The sequence below is a fragment of the Sus scrofa genome, chromosome X, assembly GCF_000003025.6.
Source record: "Sus scrofa isolate TJ Tabasco breed Duroc chromosome X, Sscrofa11.1, whole genome shotgun sequence".
Taxonomy (NCBI): Eukaryota; Metazoa; Chordata; class Mammalia; order Artiodactyla; family Suidae; genus Sus; species Sus scrofa.
Window position 1 is genome coordinate 13,798,344 of NC_010461.5, and position 20,813 is coordinate 13,819,156.

At 45.8% G+C, this 20,813-nt stretch overlaps 1 pseudogene; it reads right to left on the reverse strand.

Annotated features, from left to right (window-relative positions):
• LOC110257840 lies at positions 16,883–19,228 on the reverse strand (annotated as a pseudogene).

Consider the following 20,813-nt stretch of genomic DNA (forward strand, 5'->3'; position numbering starts at 1 on the left):
AAGATAGGTGTCTCTACCCAAGTTCTCCCAGTCATAAGGAAGGGAGTGGTAACCACTGGTGCACCCATCCCCCTCGTCCTGGGATTCAGATGCCACGATATCATCCCACCACCACCAGCACCACACCTCAAACCCCGTGAGGGTTGGTCCTTGCCAGTGGCTTTCTTAAGGCAAGTTCCCTAGAGTGTTCTTCCATATCAGACGTGGGTGTTGGTTCCTAAAAGCACAGATGTGGCATTTCTGGGGGGATCTTCTTTGGTTAGACAAAGTCCTCATGAGATTCTGTTTGTAATATTAGTTTTGTATATTTGAGTAGGTGCAGTTTGGCCTTGTTACTTCTTTTCTTCTCTCCCATGTGTGGGTTTTATTTTGGAAGGGACCGGAGGAAGTGGGGTTCTTGTGGGTATGAAGCAGCTGACGACAGGGATCCTCTCCTTCAAGTTTCCCTCTGATTCTACGTCTCTCTTTTTCTCGCATTTCGTTCTATACATGTCTCAGCTCTGAACACCAGTGTTCCTATTACTGAGGCATAATTTAAATACCACACAAGTCACTTGTTAGAAGTGCATAATTTTATAATGTTGGGAAAATATATAGAGTCTCAGAGCCATCACTATAATCCAGCTTTAGGATATTTCTATCACCCCTTATGTCTGTCACCTTGTGCCCATTAGCAGTCAATCCCCATTCCCACCCTCAGTCCAAAGCAACCACTAACCTACTTTCTAGCTCTATAGATTTGCCTGTTCTGGACCTTTTATACACATGGAATCGTAAAATAGCTGTTAAAATTATTTCTGATAAAGACTTAGGATGGGTGTTTTCTAAAAACATAAGAATTTTTACCAAAGCTAGTCTTCCTTTGAAATGTTGACCCATGAATAGGAACAAGATGCCCTGTCTTGATCTGGGTTCCCTCAAAGCAGGTTCCAAGGCAAGGACTTGGGGGCAGGGAGTTTATTTGGAACTGATTATAGGAAGCTGAACTGAGGGCATAGGGAGTATGAGACATAGACATAAAAAATAACAAAACAGTTAAAAGCATGCACAGAGAAGATTACCACTGTGGACAGCCAGGGGTCAATCCACTGAGAATTGCCTGAGGAACCATGGCAAACGTGCTTCTGGACAAGCCAGGGTATTTATCCACCATAAGAGTTATCTAATGTTTTGTGACAGGTTACCCTAAATTTAGCAGTTTAAAGCAATAATTAACATTTAGTATCTCTTGGAGTTCCTGTCATGGCTCAGCAGAAATGAACCCAACTAGTATCCATGAGGACATGGGTTTGATCCCTGGCCTTGCTCAGTGGGTCGGGGATCCGGCATTGCCGTGAGCTGTGGTGTAGCTCGCAGATGCAACTCAGACCCTGCATGGCTGTGGCTATGGCTGTGGCTCTGGCCAGAAGCTGTAGCACTGATTCGACTCCCAGCCTGGGAACTTCCATATGCCACAGGTGCGGCCCTAAAAACAACAAATAAACGAAACCCAACCCAACCATTTAGTATCTCTCACAGTTTTAAGGGTCAGAAATTTGAGGTTGGCTTAGCTGGGTGGTCTGGCACGGGGTCTCTCATAAGATATTGGTTGGAATGCAGTCATCCAAAGCCTTAACTGGGGCTAGAGGACCCACTTCCAAGATGGCTCCCTAACCTGGCTGACAACTCAGTGCTAGCTCTTGGCAGGAGGCCTTAGCTCCTCACCACATGGCCTTCTCCTTAAGGCTGCTCGAGAGTCCTTACAACATGGCCACCCGCTTCCCCCAGCTCCAAAGGAGAGCAAGATGAAAGCAGAAATACCTCCTGTGATCTAGCCTGAAAAGTCACTCACCATCATTTCCATTATATTACATCGCTTACGAGGGTGAGCCATGTTCCTCGTGGGAGGGAACCACACAAGGGCATGAATATCAGCAGGCACGGATCACTGGGGCCATCTTGGAGCCTGGCTATGGCATCCATTGTCTCCTGTCCCTCTTGGGTGGGTTGCCAAGCTTCAGGATGGGCAGGTAATGCCTGAAACAGAGGGTTTATCGGTGTTTGTGGTGAGAAGCTACCAGCCTGCTGGGAAGTGTCTACTGTGTCTGTAGGTGAGCTCAGAGTTGCGTCTAGGGACTCTGGGCCCGAGCCTCACTAGCATCTACCGCATGCCCCAAGGCCATCCCTAATGGTAGGGTTTTGCAGGTCCACCCTTAATAATGGAAAGAGACGTCTTCCCCAGCTCAGACTCAGAGGCCGTGAAATGATGGGTTGTTGGTGAGGTATTTATACTTTGGGACACCCTGTAGGCGAGCACTGGACGAATGAGCTTTGGGCTTTTAGGACCCCGTCATCCCTGAAGGCAGAGCTTCCCAAGCAACACAGCCAGCTTATTCCCTGTATTGCTAAAGACGGTAACATCACAGGGAAGCCCTGGGCAGAGGCCCAGCCACATTCTCGAAATATGTGAAGGGAGGGGGAATCAAAGGCAGGAGTCAAGAGTTAGAGCCTCCATGTGGTGCAGGTTCTTCTCAAGGTAACCTGCAGTAGGAGGATGACGGCTCCGTGGCCGGCAGCACGGCCAGGGGCTGGATGTAAGGCACCAGCGTCAGTGGGCTCCATCACTCAGGCCACCCTGTTCTGCTCCCCCCTAAAGGAGTGACAGCATGTCAGGAATGAGGGCAGGTCAGAGGAACAAAGCATGGGTGGGGCAGTGGACCTATAACCTGAGGTCCCTGACCGCATGGGCAAAGCTCAGGGGATGCATCAGATCCAGCTGGCCCAGGACAATCCTAGCTGAACCTGCTGTTCTGGAGTAGTTACTGCTTTTATTCTCAAAAGCATCCAGGTTTAGATGTCAAATTACATGGTCATCCTACTCACAGTACCCTGTCCTGTCCCACACAGAGTGATTGTAAATGTGGGGTGTCTGTCTTGTCTACTCGCCTGTAATTTCTGGGACGATGGGGGCCAGGTCTGACTTTTACGCTACTGGAGCTGAAGTGTGGGCCCTTGTGAGGTGCTCAGTGTAAGCTGACTTGCGGAATGAATGAGTGCCAGAGTGACCACCTCAGTGAGCGAACACACCAGCCCCGTTGGAAAAGGTGTGGTGTGGTTGGCATGCCCAAAGCGGGAGGAAGGGGCAGGTCACTAAGTCTCTAATTGCAAAGGAAGCCTTAGGAGGCAGGTTTTAAAACCCCAGGTCAGAGCTCAGTTCACGGGTATTCCCTTCCTTTAGTTCCTGTGCTCTGGGGCCAGATGGTGTGTGTGCTCGCAAACAGAGCTGCCGCTACCGCTGCTGTCAAACAGTCCGAAAAAGCCCTGAGGGTGAATCAACAGGCTTTGCAACCCTCGGCCCCTGGCTTGGCTCTGTCGGCAAGTGGCCCGCAAGCCAGGAAAGCACCTTCTCGGTGGCATGGCGACCATAGTGTGCGTCTTCTTTAGTATTTCATTTTTAGGCAGAGGGAGCCCAGCATTTTGCCACCAAACGAGGATCATTTATGGACTCCACAGTCACCTTTGCCGAGCACCTCTGGGACTGCCACGTGATCTTCAGCATAAACTTCAGCACAAACTTCAGCACACCTCCCAGAGCCAAGAGCAGGGGCTCGGCGCTTGGCTGAGCAGAAGAAAATGAAACCCAAAGCTAAAGCCAGACGCGGTGGCTCATTTTGAAGGGAGACTTGAGCATCTGCAGTGGAGGGATTTGATTTATCACCTCCAGCTTGGCCTAAGACACTAAAAACTCCTTTGCACTTGGGCCTTCAGTTCCTTCACAGAAGCTTCTATTATTATTTTTATTTCAGATTTTACAGTGAGGATACTCCTTAAGAAGTGAGACAATGGGTCGTAGTACCTGGCTTCTTTTTGTCACTCTGCCATTAGGTTATTGTAGAGGTGCTCCGCTTTTTGAATTTTTTCGGTGTGTCTTCTTCTTCCAAGATGCGAATTACTATGCTGACCACGTTATTGTAAGGCTGAGGCCCTGTAGACTGTTCCTATGAATATTTACACGCTCCCATTCCAGTTCTTTCCAAGCATAATTCCAAAACATAGCACCATCTTTAAAAATCCACCCCCCTCCCCCCACTGCCCGGAGAGTAGAATACTTCTTAGCAAATGGTTCAGTATTTATCTAGCACCTGCCAGAACACATGCTGTTGCAGGGCGGTAACAGCAGCCTCAGACAGTAGATGAGAAGTAGGGATGTTACAGTAAAGGGGGAAGGATGGATAGAATCTAAGTGGGCAGGCAGGACAGAGGGCTTTCCAGCAAGAGAGGGAACACTGGCAAAGTCCCAGACCAGGGGTTGGCACACCGTGGCCCCCGCGCCAGACCTAGCCTGCTGCGTTTTTGTAAATAAAGTTTTATTGGAACACAGCCATACTCGTTCATTTCTGCTTGCTTGCTTTGACAGTAGAGATGAGGAATTGTGAACAGAGACAGTACGACTGAAATATTTACTGTCTAGACCCTCGTTGAAAAGGCTTGCCGAGTGCTGGCATGGTGAAGTGGGGGTGACTTCCCCTTCCTGATGTGGGTATTGAGAAAATGTGAGTTTGAACAGAAGAAAGAGAGTTTCACAACCATTTGGTAGGAAATAGGGAGCAGGCTCTTGGGAAATGGAAATCTCTTTTCTTGCTTGCAGCAAACTCACCTGCACACGCAGACACTGAGAATCAGGAGGAATGGAAATGGGTTAAATACATTGAATACATCTATCCTTCCATCTGTCCGTCCATCCGTCTTCTTCCTGAGCATACATTTGTAAATTTTGATAGAATTATATCATTATCCAATTAAATATGCCATTGTAGGGAAAACCACATTTTTAAAAAAGAAGATCTTCCCTCAAAAGAAGAAAACCAACTGTAATCTATATGGATAACCAAGGCTACATTTTGGTATATGTCCTTCTTATCTTTTTTCCTACATGCAAAAGGGAGTCTTTATTGAGTTTTGATTACGTGCCAGGCGGTATGCTAACCTCTGAAGATACAAAATGGTGCAAACTTGGTCTTGACCTCAAAGTTGGAGAGCATTGACCCAAAGCATTGTGGTATCAAGTGAGAAGTGCAGTAATAGCTGCCCAAAGAGATACAAGGAAAGCAGGGCACAAGGAGGCATCACCTCCTCTTGGCCTATTCTATTTAAGGCAAGCCTTAGAAGGTGCCTGGGAGTCTGCCACATGAGCTAGAATATTCCAGACAGAGGGGAAAATAACTGGTGTTTCCCATGTGCCTGTTAGGTACCTAGGAGTTTTATTGCGAATATCTCATGTAATCATGCTAGGAAGTAGATACTATCATTCTCATTGTACAGATGATGAAATCAAGACTCTGAGAGATTAAGGCAGTTGCCCAAGCCCATGCATATAGCTCGAGGTGGAGACAGGATTTAAACTCAGGTCTGCTGCTTTCCCCACTTTATCATGCAGCCTCCGCGGGATAACCAGGTCATGGTGGCCACCTTTATTGATTTTTACTTAGCTAGTATTGATTGACTGTGTCCTCAACAAGTCCTCTAGGATCTCTTATCTTGTGTGTATGTGTGTCTCGTGTGTTGGAGTCTGTGTGCAAAGTTAGGTTATCATTTGGCTTCAGACAGAACTTGAATCCGATCCAGTTCCCAGATAGACTCTTGGCCCCTTCTTGGAGGAGGCAGACCAATCGTGTTGCATTGTTTGCCTGCTAAGGAGGTCATAGTAATTGGATAATTTTAATACACCCAAGATGGAGGTTGCCAATTATTTGCGTTAACTCAGTCAACTGATTACCACTGATGGAGTGCTCTGGTGGGGTTCGGCGGTATATGTCTGGACTCGGGAAGGCGGCAGTTAAGTAGCACCCTTCCCTAGATGCCACTCTCAAGAGAAATGGCCCTCTCATGGTGGACAGAAGCCAGAGGCCTGGCTTGCCAGTGCTGCAGGAGTGCCAGGCAAGGGACCTCGTGATGGGCCGAGTGGATTAGAAGGGGCTTCTTGGAGCGGACACCTCTCCAACATCTGTTACGGTGGCTGCCTGGATGGCAAGCAGCTCCATGTGAACACTCGGAGAGGTTAAACTCTCCTTGAGAGACTCGGGAGGTGCTTTAACTTCCGAATTCCACCGGGAGGGGGGCGGGGACGCCGCTCACTCTCCCTTTCTCCAGAGCACGCACAAAGCCACCCACAGAGCTGGTGAGTTGCGCCATGAAATATGACATGGCCGTAAATGAAATTATAAAGGAATCGCTTCCAAGGGCTTCACCTTGAAACCCTACCTTCTCCATTGTGTGCACACCATTTATTACTGCCACTGCTGGGAAAGGGAGCTGTTAGTGTAATGCAGAGACGAGAAGACAGTCTAAGGAGCAGAAAAGGATAAGATTTATTGTGGGAGTAAAACCCTGGGCAAATTGCCTCCTTGTTAAATATGTGTGTTGGGCCAATGTCAAAGCACTTCACCCCAGGCAAACACAATGGTCTTGCTGGAAGATTCTCTTAACTGCTCCCTGCCTCCGTTTCTCTCTTTGTAGGGTGGCGTAGTAGGCACTTGTTAAGAAAGGATTGGGGAATGGGGAGATAGTTCCTTCTTTTCTGGGCTTCTTTGTCCAACTGTCCCTTGACCAGTTTGCTCATGACTGTGTTACCAGGTGGCCTCCCAAAGGGCAATGATGCTCATGATTCCCTCCCAGCTCCTCACCTACTGGTGACCTATGACAGCCACCCAAAGGTGCCTCTCCTGAGGGCCTCCTATGAGCCAGGTCCTGGGCTGGGGCCATGGTAATGAACAAGAGAGAGCCGACCTTCCCCTCAGGAGGTCTCCCTGAGCTGGACCCCAGGATCTTCTTATGTCTAGGAGGTTGTACAAGTTAATCTTGGCACTCAGCAGCTTGAGGCCACCTAAGAACCCCTTCCTTCTCTTTTTGGAAAAATTTTAAGGCCCAGGCTGCCAGCCTAACTAGAGGTCCTAGGGTTCTTTTCTGGCTTCTTGTCAACTACCTTTACCACCCACATGCTCTCTAAATGGGAGCAAATGACACAAAGTAACAGAGCAGTGCTGGCCAGTAGAACTTTCTGCAATGATGGAAATGTTTTGATTTGTGCTGTTCAATAATAAGGTAGGCACCAGCCACAGGTGGCTAATGAGCACTTGAAATGTGGCCAGTCGGAAGTGCAATGTGCTCTAAGTGGAAATTTTCAAAGTGGCAGTACAGAAAGAAAAGAAAGAGAAAGAAAGAAAGAAAGAAAGAAAGAAAGAAAGAAAGAAAACATCTCAGTAATAACTTATGTTGATTACATTAAGACTTTAATAGTTTGAATATATTGGGTTGAATAAAATATGCTATTAAAATCAACTTTACCTGTTTCATTTTACTTTTTAACTGTGCCACCAACATTTTAAAGAATCACCTAGGTGGCTTGAAATATGTTTTTCTTGGACAGTACTGCTCTAAACCTTGGTTTTCTTATCTGGAAAATGAGGACGATGGGCTGGAGATCAGTACAGTACACTTATCTCGACGATCCTATGTTTCCCCCTACACCTGACTCATGGTGTGAATTGACTACCTGGCAGTGTGAACCGTGGTCAAGGTTAATGTAGCAAGTGCTCTTAGGACCCCACGGACATCCCCCCTCAGCACTTAGCATTCCGGCACATGCCGAAGGCTTCCCACTTCAAGCGCCCATAACTCTTTCTCTTGGGGTCCTCTATCAACCTGTAGGAGGGAGGCCAACGATGCCTCTAAGAGCAGACCTCAGCCAATGGTGGATGGGAGTTGGAGGATCAATACCCCAGTTTCTATACCCCTCAGGCTGCACACTCTAAGGCCTGATCTATGGTTTTCCAGAGTTCCCCAATAGGACTGAGCCTCAGCACCCACAGTGGTACCCTGTTTAATAATACTCCTTTTATTGGTTTCCTTCCCTGTCTCCCTTCCCATTCATCCCAGGAACTTTCTAGGGCCACTTCCTATGTACACTGCCCTCCCATCCTTTTCTCAGAGTCTGCGCCTGGATGAATGCCACCTAAACCATCACTTACTAGCCCTCTATGGTAGTGATCTCTAAGGGCACTGCCCAGGAGCCTTTTAGTGGCTTCTCCTGTTTTATCAGCTCATCAGAATCTCTGACACATTAACCGACAGGCAGGTGCTTAATGTTGCCCTTGAGCTTGTCCTGTCCCATAGAACTGCCGGCATAGCTACTTGGCACTCTCTCCTTGCGCTCCCCCCCCCCCCGCAAACACACCACCTCACATGAATTGGCACTTTCAGCTACGTTTTGCCTATATTAGTGATTTCTATTTTAATACTAGTTCTCAACCTCGGTTTTCATCAGACTGAGCTCCTGGTTTCATTTTCTCCTAATTGCAGCAAGATGCCCCAAGACATCTTAGGCATGATGGGTCCTGGGTGGGTGTAAATTGTTTGCTGCTGTTGAAGACACTCTGGGAGGGAACCTTCTGGGATCTGACAGGAAGTTGTTCCAGATGTCAGAAATCCAACGCCAAAAAAATAAAAATAAGCTCCAGTTACTAAACTCATCAGCGTCTGGCATTTTAGAAATAAGAGCACCTCTAAGATGAGCACAATCTGAAATCTCTGGAAATGGTCCAGAGATACAGCACATACATGGCTTAGGGGTATTCTGGAAGTTAGAAGATGGATTATGGGCATTTAAGGAATCATTTTCTCATGTCACATCAGGAATTAGAATCTTAGAAGAGCAGGCACAGATCTTAGGAATTCTCTTATCCACTCTCCACCCTCTAATTTTATGAGTGAGAAACACTGGTGCCCAGAGAATTGAAATGATGCATCTATAGACACACAGATAGTGAGCTGAATCTCAAAACAAGTCCAGTGCTTTTTCTGCAGTGCTGGCGCACCACCCCTAGTCTTTGTGCAGAGAAGCCGGTGATCCCAGACCAACAACCATTGCTCCTACCTCTGAACTGGAGAGTTAGGACAACGAAGGGAAGGACCAGAATCCTCAGAGCTGCCTCTAGGTCACACAACATGACCAGAACCACATTTGGTAACTCCCCTAGAGGGATCACCCAGGGTCTCCCTAGAAGGCTGGCGTGTGAAACACACTGCCCTGAAAATGAACCCCACCTGCTGAAGCCGCGGGAGACCCGGAAGAGTGTTTTGGGCCCACCTCGGGACATTGGGCTCTGTGCTAGGGCCCCAGGGATCTGAATCAGTTGTAGTCTTGGGCTCTGCTCTTAAGCTGTTTGTAATTGAAATCGTGGAGACAAGACAGACAACGAACCAATTCAAAAGCCATAAATGCGATTCCCAAGTTAATTCCCCTCAATATCTGGATGCAGTCTGGCATGTGTCTTGCACCCCCTCCCATCGCTGGAATTCTCCAATAACTCCATGAATATGAATTGTATCTTATTACAACACTCAGAAGTTCTTTAGGGATAGAGATCATAGTTTTATTCATTCATGCATGCATGCATTCATGCATTCATTCAACGAATTTATTGAATGCTTACGGTGAGTCACTAGGGATGGGAGGGAGTGCTGGGTGAAGTAGGGGGCGGAGCAAAACATGTCCCAACCCCTCCAGGGCCTTCCCATGTCTCTCAGAATACAAGCCCACGTCCTTAAAACCGTCTTTAAAATCTGCCCATTCTCAAATCCTTTTCTAGCCCTCTGGCATCTTGATATCCACAGTCCGGTTGGAACTAGAAATGGCTGTCGTGAGAGGTTAGAAGGCGCAACGAGGTTTCATTAATGTTATTTAATTGATTTACTCATACACGCCTTCATTCAGCACACATTTATTATCACCTGCATGTCAGGGCCTGTGCTGAACGTGGGGTTATTGGTGGTAAATGATGTTTCAGTGCTCGTGAACCTTAGCGTCTGTAGAGAGGCGCTCCAGCAAGAAACCGATTGACAAATATCCAAGCAGTCAGACGCGGTGATAAGCTCTCTGAAGAAGAAGTAAGACATAGCGGCAAGAATAATGGGAACAACCTAGTTTATATCGAGGGTGAGGAGCAGCATCTCAAGGGGAAGTAATGCTTAAACTGCAGCCCCAAAGACAAATATTTGTCAGACAGGGGTGGACCCGAGGGAGGAGATTTGGCAGGCAGAGGTTCTGAAGTTGGCACACTGCCGGCCCTCTGCTCCACCCTTGACCTTTGGGTCCACTCTGCATGAGGCATCCTTGTGGACCATTCTGCCCTTGGGCAGCCAGCAGAGGCAGGTGCGGGGAAGGGAGGAGGATGAAGTATAGGAGAGTCTCTCAAGATACAAGCAACTCCGCACACAAGAGCTCTGGGAGAAGACGTATTTTGTCTGTGTTTTGGTTTTGGCTTTTTGTTTGTTTGTTTTTGTTTTGGGAGAAGAGTTATGGAGAGTGAGCCTCCACACACACACCCACCCTTATCCTCGGGCACACTTTCTCGGCCGGAAGTAAGTAAGTAGGCTTTATTCCTGTTTCTATCCAGGACAAGATGTGCCAGTCAGGAAAACTGACCTCTGTTCTAAGCACTCCGCACCTGGAAGGCTCTCCCACTTGTCAGTTGGACTTGAAGTACTTGAACTTAATTTTCCTTGTCTATAATATGAGGATACTGTATTCGCTCTATCTCTTCACAACGTGATGCCAACATTTTAGAAAATATAAAGCACTATAGAATATTTTTTAATAGATTTCATTTTTGTTGAAGTTTAGATATATATGGTAGATTTTGTTTTTAAAAGAAATTTTAGGTTCACAGCAGAATTGAGTAGAAAGTATGGAGATGCCCCATATGATCCCTGCCCCGCTGCCCAGACGCACACGGTTTTCCCCGCTCTCAACAACCCCCCAACACAGTGGTACCTTTGTTAGCGTTGATGAACCTGCACTGACACATTATCACTCAACCTACATAGTTTACCTTGGGTTTCTTTCTTGGTGTTGTATATTCTGTGGGTTTTGAGCATTATTAATAATAATAATAATAATAATAATATAACAATAGTGCTGGTTATTCTTCACCCTTCATCCCCGAGATGCATTCTCCTTGCCTTCTTTGCCTGGCTCTGTGCCCCAAGAGGCAGATGACATCACCTGGGTTCCCTGGAGGCTGACTTCTGATGGGGTTCAGTCAGCAGGAGGGCCCTGCATGGGATCAGAAGGCAGGAGGAGAGAGAGGCTGGAATATTTCTTCCCTGGTCCTTCCCTGTTTCAGCACTCCACCTCTGGTAAGAATTATGTCCTTCCATGACCACAGGTCCTGACTGGTGGACCCTCGGCCATGGCCCCAGCTCTCACTGCAGTCCAGTGACACCGTTTCCTCCCCTTGTCCCCTTGTCAGCACATGGCAGTGGCTCCCATCGTAGGCTCTGGGTGCTTGAACATCCCTGTTGTTTCCCTTAACCTGCCCACAGAGTAGTCCCTTCACTGGAACCTCTGCATTGGAACCGTTTGGGCTGGCTTCTGTTTCTTGTTGGAGTTTTCATTCATATAATCATAACAACAAAAGCAGCAGTAACAACTCAACACGACCTTCATGTGCCAGTTGCTATGTTAAGTCCTTCCAAAATACTGGCTGGACCGAAGGTTAATTTTCAGAAAAACTTCATCCGTAACTTTCCTAAGATGTAAAGTGAACACATGTTGACGGGCAAAGGCTCCTCCACTCAGTCCCCAAAGCCCCAACTTTGGGCGCTGTCCTTGGTCTGCTGATTCACAAATGTCATTGAATCAGTGTGGCCAGAGTCCTCTTTGTGTCTGATCCTATTTCTCATTCCCTCACGGACTTGATCTCTTAGCACCCTGGCCTGCCTTCAGCAAGACTCCTCTTCATTTGGTTCATCATGAATCCTCCTGCGCTTGGCATTTCCTCTTAGTAACTTTCTACCAGCTGACTCCTGCACACCGCTCACTGGCTGCAAAACCCCAGCTATGTTGCACGTTGTGCCGGACCTCTCCCCACTGCTGTAATCGTCTTGAATAAAGTCGTCTTTAACATTGTAATAAATGTCAGAAGAATTTTTCTTTAACAACATCACTTAACTCATTAATGAGGGAATTGGTAGGATTGAGCTCAGGTGGGCCTAGGGTAGCTGCAGCGTGAAGCAGGATCTCAGTGCCCCGACCACGGCTTGAACCCAGGTAGTCGTGGTGAAAGTGCTAAATCCTAACCATTAGACCCCCTAGACCAGGGTCCCTTGGCTAGGGGCAGGGCCCTGGCTCTTGTCTGCTTCGAAGAAGGAATTTAGCAGAGGGATGAAAAGTAGTGAGACAAGTACACTGTTTATTAGGAGAAAGCATGGTCAGGCTCCGAGAGAGTAGGAGTGAGCCGTGCCCTTTTGGAGTGGTTTAAATCACTTATATGGGGGCACTTCTTCCATGTTTCCCCTGGGCAGTCATCCTGCTTTCTTTGACTCTGCGTCTGTATTCGGTCTGACTCGGGGCCCTCTCCCGTTTGTGCGTGGGCACACCTATTAGCCAGTAAGGATTCTAGTGCGAGGGTCTCTGGGAAGTTGACAGAACATATTATGGGCTAGCGCCTTCCTTCCTTGAGGATCCTTTCTGCACTTGCATAGCTTGGGGGATCACTTTGACCTCAAGAATGAGAAATGCGTGGTCTCTGTCTTTAATCCAAACAGGTCTCAGCCCATCCTTGCTCTCGAAGTATCTGTCCACAGGGCACAGGTTCCAGCTGCTCAGCCTGGGGCCCATCTACCTCCTGCCTCAGGATGGTACAGCCAATTCAAGGGAGAACTCAAAGAACAAACCGGGAAAACGATAGCTCAGGAACATTTAAATGAATATGCAAATGGAGGCAACTTTGAACTCTTCCCCAAGGCGGGAGGCACAGCACATTGAACCTTTAACGGACAGAATTTGTGTATCTACAGGCAAGAATTATTTTGCAAATACAGAATTGTGAAATGGCTGAATGCCAAAGAAAATCTCGGGTCAGAAAACTGAGAAAGGTGTGCTCTAGTCAGTTGCCCACAGGCCAAATGCAGCTCATGGCCTGCTTTTGGAAATAAAGTTTTATTGGAACACAGCCTGTGCACATTTATTTGTGTGTTTTCTGTGGTTGCTTTCATGCTACAACGGCAGAATTGAGTAGTTGCAGCAGTGGCCACGTAGCCCACAGACCTTTCATATTTACTTTCTGGCCATGTATAAGAAAGGTTGCTTCACCTCCCTGCTGTTGCAAATGTATCGTTTTCCACTGCCGTGTAATTTTTCCTACAGCTGATGAGGGATATACCAGTATTGGCTCCGTTTTCCATGTAAAATAAGTAAGACCAGTTAAGTGACAGAACCTGAACTCTAACCCAGGTCAGGCTGATTCCATCGTTCGCGCTGGGATCATCAAGCAATTTTGCTGACCCTAATGACAAGAAAGTCCTGAGGCTAAAGTACAAATCAAGCATCCGAACACCTTAGGAATTAATTCACCTTTAAGAAGGAAAACGTTGAGGAGTTCCCGTCGTGGCTCAGCGGAAACGAACCTGACCAGCATCCATGAGGACGCAGGTTTGATCCCTGGCCTCCCTCAGTGGGTTAGGGATCTCAGGTTGCCCCGAGCTGTGCTGTAGGTCGCAGATGTGGATTGGATCCCTCGTTGCTGTGGCTGTGGCCTAGGCCGGGGGCTACAGCTCCAATTTGACCCCTAGCCTGGGAACCTCCATAGGCTATAGGTGCTGCCCTTAAAAAAAACAACAACAACAACAACAAAAAAAAACCAGAAAGAAAGAAATGTTGGGGGGGTGGTAAGAAAAGGGTGGCTGCTTGGGTAACTACTTAGCTTCGTTTTACTTTTATTCCTTGGTGTAAAACTCCTTTGACAAGAGTGCATGAATTAAATTGCAGCATCTTTGTACAAGGCAGGACACAGGTTGTACATCATTGAACAAAGAATTGAGCCAGAATCTGAAATTTCTTGCAATTTTGTACTGTTTTTCTTTGGAAAGCTGGCTCTTTCTAAACCTACCGGACTTCACAGCCCTCCATTGTCTGTGCAAGTTAACTCTGTTGTCGCCTTATTAAATAGTCAATCCCTCTCTCCCTCCCCATTGATTACATTTTTCTTCCATTTTAAAGCTGTTGAAAGTGCTAGTCTCTGAAAGGGATTAAGTGGGTTAATTAGCATCAAAAAGCCCCTTTATTTAGTCAGTATTTAAAATCTCTAAATACCACCTCTCCTAGCCACCCCTCCCCCCCATTTTGTGAATGGGGAAGCAAGCTGGAAAAACTCCAGAGAGTGTCTGAGACTCAACCCAGCCCAGCCCATTCCCCAGTCCAATTTGGAAATCATGTCTTTCCTATCAGGTTGCATGTGAAATCTTTGTCAAATCTTTTTTGGTCCACGCCCGTAAATAATACTTCCCAGAGTATCACTAAGAGTCACAAGGCGCCGAATTTCAATGACTGAACCACTGGGGAGAAAATGAATGGACTGTTAATAGGATCGCTCTTGAATAATAGCTAAATTATTAAACTGTAGTGTGGTGGGCGTCACTACCGTAGTGTGGCAAATTAGATTCCAAGGCGCCACTGTGAACGGCTCAGGAATATTACATTGCACAGCCCTTTGGAGGGATTTCAAAGTTTTCTATGGCCTCCTCTCCTTTACCAGAGCTCAAGTTTATTTCTCTTTTTTGTTGGCCTTTCTTAGTAGAGGGTAGAGCAGACAGTATTGGTTTTCTGCCACATGGCCTCGGTACCCGCTTCTATGCCATAGGCTCTTTACTACAAACACCTGCAAGGCTCCGCCATCAGGGCCTTTTGTGGGCCCTAGGAGCCTGTGGGCCTGGCCCCCAGGGGAAGCCCAAAGTGCCAGAGAGCTCATCCCTCCACCGCTGCCCTCATGTAATGTGCTGGGTGTGAGTTGATGGATGAAAACCCAGAGGCTTCACCCCTCCACTGGAGCAGTGATGAGGTGGGGTAACTCTGGGGAACCGGAAGGCCAGGCTCTGGGAGTTCCCCAGCAGGGCTGCGCCCCAGTGACCCCCTTTACTGGCTGCCTTTCCTTCCTGTCTCACTTCCTCTACTGCTGTTTCCTGGATTCACCACTCCAAGAAGGGACTTGCGCTCAAATCCTTTTTTTGGTTCTGCTTCTAGGGTACCCCACATCAAGCCGGAAAGGGACTAGAAAGATTTTTCCCTCACCAGTGATCGTGCAGCAAAGACGACACGTTATCTATAGTTGCCTTTCACAGATCCACTTTGCCAAGTCTCTTGCCTTTATCAGAGGGCAGCATGTGGCATTGGGAAATCCATGAACTTTGGGGTTAGAGTCAGTCTTGAGATCCAGTCCTGCCTTGGCCATTGACTGGCCATTCGACTTGTGTGACCTTGCTCAAGTTATTCTGCCTCCGTGAATCTTAATTCCTCCATTTATCAAAGAGGGGTCATGACATCTCCCTCCAGAATTGGTGAGCGAATTAACTATGTAATGTAAGCCCACAGCTTAGTACAGTGCTTAGCATAGAGTAGCCAGCCAAAAAATGTTGGTTCTCTGCCCTCCACCAGGCTGCACCATAGTCACTACCAATAGAATGTAACGTTCTTGTCCTTGTAGCTTTGGTTATGGGAGAATAAAGCAAACAGATACCAGAGCAAGAAGATTCCAAGTTTCATGTGGTTGCAAAATGGTAGTAAAGATAACTATGAGGAAAACCTTATCTGGCTAAATATTTTTTCCAGTTCATCTTTTAATTTTTTTTTTTTTTTTTTTAATGGCTGTACCTGCGACATATGGAAGTTCCCAGGCCAGGGACTGAATCCAAGCCACATCTGTGACCTACGCACAGCTGCAGCAACGCCGGATCCTCTAATCCACTGAACTGGGCTGGGGATCGAACCCCCACCTCCACAGCGACCCAAGTCACTGAAGTCAGATTCTCAACCTACTCATCTTTTAGTTTTTAAAATTTCTCTGACATTATAGACTAAACTGAATTGTATATTTTTTTCTTTTTTTTTTTTTTTTTTTGCTGCCCCACAGCATGTGGAATTCTGGGCCAGGGATCAGATCCCAGCCACAGTTGTGACCTATGCCACAGCTGTGGCTGGATCCTTAACCCACCTGCATCCCAGTACTCCAGAGACACTGCCAGTCTCATTGTGCCACAGAGGAAACTCCTAAACTGAATTGTATTAATATTCTACTCTTCCAGTTCTATGACAGAAAAAAATGCATGAGCAAAAACCCCCAAAATAAAACAGGGAGAAGCTTATGAAACTAAATGTGGAACTTAGCTCTAACAGCTGAATGGAGAAATGAATTAGAATAATTTAAAAATCACAAGTGGATGATGAAGTGTAAAGAAACTGAAACATACAGACTATTTAAAACTCGGAATTGCTGACTGTTCAGAAACTACACAGATGGACTAAGAGTGGTGAACAGCCAAAAAGGATTATAGATGAATCTGCATTGTTACAGCAGCACCCCACGCCACCAGTCTCTGGGGAAAGCCTGACAGATACTGAATGGGGCTAATGCTGGCCCAGATCCAATGATGGTCGATCCTTCCATTGGGTTTGCAATGTTGAACTATACCCCAGACATCTGGTGGATCTTCTTGATTTGGGCACCCAAACACCCCACTGTGCAGCCACTTAATGTGCTTGAAATGATGAGTTCATGAGTAGTCTTAGTAGAGGCATCCAAACCTGCCTGGTAGCCTTTCATCTCTGGAGAGTGGATTCAGTGTCAATGAATCCAGGGTTGCATTGCCAACATGGGTAGCTTGGTCAAATGTGGCTGTGGACTAGCATTCTTGAATGCAATAGGCCTCTAGAGGGAGTCCCTCCAGGTCTGGACTGAGGCATGCGTGGGAGGGGTTGGAAAGGGTGAGGAAAGCTCATACCATTGCTGCCTGTGTTGTATCTGTCCTGACCACCTGCAAGGATGACCAGAGAGCTGGATGGCCTTTGGAGTCAGGGTGATTCCAGCGTGACCGGACAGGTTTGTCTGCCACACTCAGTGATGGTTTGCCAGCAGTTATAATGATCTGCTCAGTTGAGTTGGGAGGCATATTCCCTGCCACTTGGACCTGAGCCCCTGTACTCTCTTGTCATATTTCCTTGATCTAGAAACCACCTTTCCCAGTGAGAGAGCCACACTGATAGCGGTAACCACCAGACTCACAGGGACCAGGGGCTGCTGGCGACTGGGCTGTTGTGCTGACGTCTTCTTCAATGGTTGTAGCAAATGATTGCAGGAAAGCCTTTAAAGATGGCATTTGTGGGTCCAACCAAAGTGATCGTTCTCTCAACACATTCGCTTCCAAGATGTTTACACCACTCTCCTCGCAAGCTTCCTAACTGAGTCTCTGTTCTTTCTGATGATATTGCCAGCTTCCTTTCCATGCATAAGGAGCTGTGTGGTGAAAGCGACATTCACTCCACTTTCAATCATACCTCCATCCACCTGAAGGGCCCCTTTTGCCTTCTTGACAATCCCTATTGTTTCTCTGGCCTTCTGCCCTTCCCCTTCCTACCAACTCCACTTATCTCCTCCAGCATGCAGTTTTTAGGTTTGACTCCTACCATTGACCAATGGCTTGACTGTTTCAAGTCCAGCTGCTCAGAATACCACTGGACATGGAGACAGGTGTTATTTTTTTAAAACTTATTTTATTGAAGTATAGTTGATTGGCAGTGTCGTATTCATTTCTGGTGTACAGAAAAGTGATTTAGATATATATATATATTTTTTTTTTTCATTATGGTTTATAACAAGATATTGAATATAGTTCCCTGTGCTATACAGTTGACCTTGTTGGTAATCCATTCTATATATAATAGTTTGTGTCTGCTAGTCTAAAATTCCCAATCCATATCTTCCTCACCCCCCTTCCTCCTTGGCAACCACAACTCTGTTCTCTATATTTGTGAGTCTTTCTGTTTCATAGATGCATTCATTTGTGTCATATTTTAGATTCCACATATGTGGTATCATATGGCATTTGTCTTTCTCTGTCTGACTTACTCGGTATGATAATTTCTAGGTCCATCCATGTTGCTGCACATGGCATTATTTCATTCTTTTTTATGGCTGAGTAATATTCTATTGTATATATGTACTATATCTTCTTAATCCATTCATATATTGATAGACATTTAGGTTGTTTCCATGTCTTGGCTATTGTGAATAGTGCTGCATTGAACATAGGGGTGCGTGTATCTTTTCAAATTATAGTATAGTCTGGATATATGCCCATGAGTGGGGTTGCTGAATCATATGGCAACTCTATTTTTAGTTTTTTGAGGAACCTCCATACTGTTTTCTATAGTGGCTGTACCAATTTACATTCCTACCCACATTGTAGGAGGGTTCGCTTTTCGGATGCAAATGCCATTAAAGGTGACACTCAAAGCGCTAAGCATAAAAGAAAAACAGCTGATACATTTGATTACATTTAAATGAAGAACTTTTTTTCAGCAAATACCCCATTAAGAAAGAGATAAAATAAGCTGAAAAGCAAGAGAATACATTTGCAACTCCTATACCCAACAAAGGACTTTTATCTAGAGTAGAGAACTCCTCTCAATTAAGAAATAGAAACTCAGTAGAGAAATGAGCAAAAGACTTGAGCTGCACAAAAGAAGATGTACAAATGACCAATAAACATAATAAAATGTGCTCAACCTCGTTACTAAACAGAGAAACACAAATGCACAACTCCACTGTACGTTGAGTAGATTGGCAAAACATTAAAACATCTGATATTACCAAGTATAACCTAGGATATGGAGCAACTGGAACTCTCATACACTGATGATAGGAGTGTCAGTTGGTACCCTTTCACTCGATTTGGGGAAGAGTTTGACATTATCTGCTGAAACTAAGGATGCTTATATCCTCTGCCCCTCCAACACATACTGTGTGATTCCACTTATATAACTTTCAAAAACAGACAAAACAAGATGGTAGTTTAGGTATATGTACTAGGTGGCAAAACAATAAAATACTGCAAGGAAGTTTATTACCATAAAGTCAAGGAAATGGTTACTTTGAGAGAGGAAGGAGGAACTTGTAATGAAAGTACACAAGGGTCTAGTGAGGGTTTGGCAGTGATCTACTTCTTGACCAGGGTGGTAGTTAAAAGGGTGTTTGGTCTAAAACAATTCATTATGCTGCATGTTTGTGCTTCATGTCCTTTTCCACATGTGTGCTGTATTTCATTGTAGGAAAGTTTTAAAGAAGCTTTCTCAAAGTGTACTCTGAGAAACATTGGTTAATGAGACCTTAATGTATGATACTCACCGAAAGGATTCCATGGTCAAATGCATCTCAGCACTGGAATGAATGAAGACAAACAGGTCTGTAATATGCCAATGTACATTGCGAAATTCCAAGGAGGATCAAGAGTGCACAATAATTTATGTGACCATGGAACCCTTTTCCTAAGGGATATTTTACAGAGCATATGCTTAGGAAAAGTAGATGGAAAAAAAATCATAGAGCAAATTCCAGTTTCATGTGCCAGTTGATCCGATCCAACCAAGGGCTTTAGGAGATTTATACAGAGCATAAAATGCGAAGTAGAAAACAAATGAAGTTTTAGGTGGTGCTTAAGTGGAAGCTCTCACCATTCCTAAAATCCTCATCATTTCAGGTGTCTACCCAGTTGATCCCAAATACTGAGCAGGGAGGGGCCAGCCCATCCCCATCCCCATCCTCTGTGACTATGTTTGTTCCAGTTTTCATAGTCACCGTGTTCATAATTGTGTGTCTGTGGATGAATGGACCACCCGGTATTTGCTCACCTCTTGTTTTATATTGATGTCAATCACAGCTGTTTAAAAGCAGAATCATTCTAATGGAATCCAACTTGTGTCCCAGTGCTGGTGCTACAACTCTGCTCTCACTGGGACCCTGAGTTACTTAGCTTTCACTGTATAACAAACCACCCCACAGCCTCATGGCTTAAAAAAAACCCAGCAATTTTGTGCTCTGGGGATTTGGACTGGGCTCACCCAGGTGTCACTCACATGTGTCTGCAGGCCCCCGCTGGCTCAGCTAGGCTATTTGCTGGCAGTTAGCTGAGGCAGCCATTTGAGTTCTAGCTGTGGATTTCTCTCATCACTCATCAGGCAGCCCTAGATGGGATTGTTCACGTGGCAGCTATAACAAAGTCCTAAGAATAGCAAGAGAGGGATAGTCCCAATGGATGAGTGCTTTACAAATCTTTGCTTGCATCACTTTTGTTATTACCCTGTTGATCACTGCACGCCCAAGTCTAGAGTGAGAATTGAAGGATACTACTCAAGGGTATGGATAGAGAGAGACTTGAAGTATTTGGGAGCCATTCCTACCTCAGTTGGCCAAAGGTGCCTTGGGCATCATAGCCATTCATTATCAAAGGTATCTCTGAAATTGCACTGAATCACGGTACCTCTGATACCAGTCACTTTCACTGCTGAGTTGTATTGTTAAAAACAAACATGTTCATCAGCCTTATAAAGGAATGATTCAAATAGGAAAGGTTGATTAAAACAGAGATCCATTACATTTCGAAGATATGATGAATTGTAAACAATTTTCCTTAAGGAAAATAGGCAAGATGACTGTTCAAGGAGAAAGTTACGTATAATCTAAAAGACCAGAGATTTTTGTATTTTATTCTTCTCTGTACACCACTAGAATGGCGGGCCCCTTTCTGTAATAGTCTGAGCAGAAAAAAAATTTGCAACTTACAGTGGCATTTTGCTGCTTTGTAAAAGGATAATTGACTTTGCAAAACCTTTACACAAACAAACAAAAAACAGAGGGATTCTCACAGACAGGAATTATTGTTAGATTGCATTTATTAAAGAAATGCAAAAACTGGAGTTCCCGTCGTGGAGCAGTGGTTAACGAATC